We start from the raw sequence: 3,568 nt of genomic DNA, 5'->3' as shown, positions 1-3,568 counted from the left end.
TGTGATCTGTAGTGAGAGTAGGCAGCAGCTAGAAGAGAACCTAGAGAGGTGGAGGTTTGCACCAGAGAGAAGAGGATATGAAGGTCAGTCGTAGCAAGACAGAGTACGTGTGTAAACGAAAGGGAGAACAGTGAAATGGTGAGGTTACAAGGAACAGAGGTGGTGAAGGTGCAGGAATTTAAGTACTTAGGATCAACTGTTCAGAGCAGAGGAGACTGTGGAAGAGAGGTGAAGAATAGAGTACAGGCAGGATGGAACAGCTGGAGAAAAGTGTCAGGAGTGATCTGTGATAGAAGACTGTCAGCTAAGGTGAAGGGAAATGTTTACAGGACGGTGGTGAGACCAGACATGATGTATGGTTTAGAGACACTAGCAATAGGCAGAACACAGGAGAGATGCTAAGATTCTCTTTAGGAGTGACAAGGATGGACAGGATCAGGAATCAGGAAAAGTCATTAGAAGAACAACACAGACAGGAACGTTTGGAGAAAAAGCTAGAGAAGCCAGATTGAGATGGTTTGGACATGTGCAGAGGAGGGACAGTGGATACATTGGTAGAAGAATGCTAGAGATGGAGCTACCAGGTAGAAGACAAAGAGGAAGGCCAAATAGGAGATATATGGATGCAGTGAGGGAGGACATGCAGATAGTTGGAGTCAGAGTAGAAGATACAGAGAACAGGGAGAGATGGAAATCAATGATTTGCTGTGGCAACCCCTGAAAAAGGGACAAAGCCGAAAGAAAAAGAAGAAAAGAAGTATTGTACGACTACACCCAGTTTCAAAATGGTAATTCCTTCAATATTTAGTGCACAGCCCCAGTCCCTCCAGCTGACTACACCTAACAACTTTTCTTACTGAGACACAACTTCTACAATGTCTTTAGAAACCCAATTACGATGCAGTTTCAAAGGCACAATGAAATTAATGCACTACCATGAACTTATTCTTACACCGAACCCTGTAAGCTTACTATTTGAACACAGAAAAACAAATCTTCACTTTTAAAACTTCAGCTTTGTTAAACAGATATTAGAATCAAATATCAGCCACAGATATCAGCCACAAATATCAAACACAAATATCAGCCACAGATATCAGAGAGAAAAAAGCAAATTTTCACTTTTAAATCCTTAGCTCTGTTGAAATATATGTCACACTCACACACAAACATTTAGGCACTCTTTCAAACACACAGTCCTCGTCAGTTGAGTCAGGGGAAGAGAGAGAGGGAGGGTCGGGGAGACCAGTCAAATTTTTATATATATATATATATATATACTTATACCTTATACCACAGAGATACTTTAGACTTATACCACAGAATTTTACACTTCTGATATATTTTTTTCCACACTTTTCGTACCTTTTTTTCCAACATCGATTACAAGCCTTTTTCCACAGAGTAGTCAAATATTAATTGTTCTATCTCCAGCTATTTTAATAACGTTCTGGGGTGTCCCAGAGTTACAAACGTAGCACTTTTTGTCACCAATATTGCTTTACATGTTATATACACATACAACACACACACATACGTATATACAGTGATTATATGTCGTTATACAAGTGTGCATAAGCTATATGACCCCTATACTTCTCTTTTGCCGACTGGAATAACCTTTATGTGAGCCTTACTTACCTCTGAGTTGCCAGTGCTGCGTTTTTGTTTTACTCGTGTGTGTGTGTGTATTTCTCTCACTTTTTCCTTGGCTCCAGAAGGTCTTGCATAAATTCTAGTGAATTTCCTTTTCACGTATTATCATAAAAGGGTTGCCCCTGTAGTCCCAAAGGTGATAAGCCTAAATTTGTACTGTCAACATGTACACGTGTCCTACATAGCTTTTGCATACTAAAGCAGGCGCTGCTATATGCGTCGATTCCAACCTTGGAAGACCCAATCCCAGTTCGGCTTTTAATTCACCACGTGTTTTTTTTATCTCTCATCTCTTTTACACTGCCTTTGGCGAGCCTGCTCACACACACTCACCATTGTGTTATATCTAATTTTCACACATCACTCTGTCCAGTCAGACACTACTGCAATATACAGTCTACTACTGCAATCTACAGTCAAAGCCTACTGAGAGTTTTCCATTCTGGACAGTTTTCAAAGCTGCTGCCTAATCCAATGTTTCAAATTCTATACAAGTACACAGCGCAATGTTTATATTAATTTAGCAGCTGCATGCAGAGTCTAACGAGCTGGTGAGAGCCACGTCCCTACTGCCTTTTGTTCAATTTTGGCAAGGATCTCAGTGCTTACCAGGTGAGGCCGGACGCAAGCAATGGACAAGCATGTGCATTAATAGGAGGAACAGTTCCTACCTGGTGTGCACGTTGCACAGCCGGTCCAGTGGAGGAGCCCAGCCACCCCGGTCCGCAGGCCCAAGCGATCACGTCGGGGTCACCATTTGTATTGTAGAAAGAGATGTCTGCAAATGAGGCAGACCAGGACACACTTCTCAGTCTTGGGGGATTTATTAAAGGTTTCTGACCATGGCAGGTCCAACAACTTATCTCATCTGAACATTCACTAACAAATCCCCCTTCTGATACATGCTAATCCTTCTTATAGGCATGGACAAACATGGTATTACATAATATTTGGCTCACATTTGGCTAGTTACCGGATAAACATGTTCATTTACCCAGGTCAGCTTGACCTGTTCTTGCCTGTGCCTATCTCCTGTCTCTCCTGTTATTCTTGTTGGCCCTTACATATTATTTTACTATATTTCTCCACCACAATATTGGCTCTGCTGAGGCAGCGGGAGGTGTCCATATAAATATCCATCCAGGTTGTTCTCCGAAGACCAGATTTAGGAGCTCCTCCCTGTAGGCCACCTCATCACCCCTGGAGATGAGTCCGACCACTGTAATATCATCAGCAAACTTGATGATGATGTTGTCGCTGTGGGCCGGACTGCAGTCGTGAGTGTAGAGACAGTACAGGAGGGGGCTCAGCACACAGCCTTGTGGGGAGCTGACACTCAGTGTGTGGGTGGGGGAGAGGTGGGAACCCAGTCTCACAGTATGGGGACGGTTAGTGAGGAAGTCTTTTATCCAGGAGGCCGAGACTGTCCAGTTTTTTGCAGAGTCTGTCCAGGATTATAGTATTAAAGGCGGAACTGTAATCCATAAAGAGCATCCGGACGTAGCTCTGCTGCTGATCCAGGTGGTTCAGCGCAGAGCGGAGAGCTACGGCAATGGCGTCCTCCGTGGATCTGTTTGCAACTGGTGGGATTCAAGGTTTGGGGGGAGATGGTCCTTGTAGTGCTGGAGAACTAGTCTCTCAAAGCACTTCATGATTACCAGAGTGAGGGCCACCAGTCGGTATTCGTTCAGGCTGGTGATTGGGGACTTCTTCAATACCGGGAATTATTGTGGTTGATTTTAGGCAGGGTGGGGTGATTGCCTGGGCCAGGGATAAGATGAAGATCCTGGTAAAGGTGGGGGCGAGCTGGTGGGCACATGCTCTGAGCACCTTACCAGGTACTCCGTCTGGGCCGGCAGCCTTCTTGGGGTTCACTGCCAGGAGCACCCATCTGACTTAATGCTCCTGTACA

At 44.3% G+C, this 3,568-nt stretch overlaps 1 long non-coding RNA gene across 2 annotated transcripts in view; it reads right to left on the bottom strand.

The window, feature by feature from the left end:
• Positions 1-3,568, bottom strand: part of LOC112486593 (uncharacterized) — a 10,014-nt gene that overhangs the window by 2,358 nt on the left and 4,088 nt on the right. The window contains exons 2-3 of one of the 2 annotated variants that reach the window (XR_003049102.1): positions 2,328-2,434; positions 1-40 (exon numbers count right to left, since the gene is read on the bottom strand). This is a non-coding gene — a long non-coding RNA (uncharacterized LOC112486593). The remainder of the gene's footprint in view (positions 41-2,327; positions 2,435-3,568) is intronic. The other variant, XR_003049101.1, reaches the window with a different exon arrangement.

The sequence above is a fragment of the Cynoglossus semilaevis genome, unplaced genomic scaffold, assembly GCF_000523025.1.
Source record: "Cynoglossus semilaevis isolate Cse_v1.0 unplaced genomic scaffold, Cse_v1.0 scaffold868, whole genome shotgun sequence".
NCBI classification, from domain to species: Eukaryota; Metazoa; Chordata; class Actinopteri; order Pleuronectiformes; family Cynoglossidae; genus Cynoglossus; species Cynoglossus semilaevis.
Note: the sequence above shows the minus strand (reverse complement) of the source record. Positions and strands in the feature narration are given on the sequence as shown.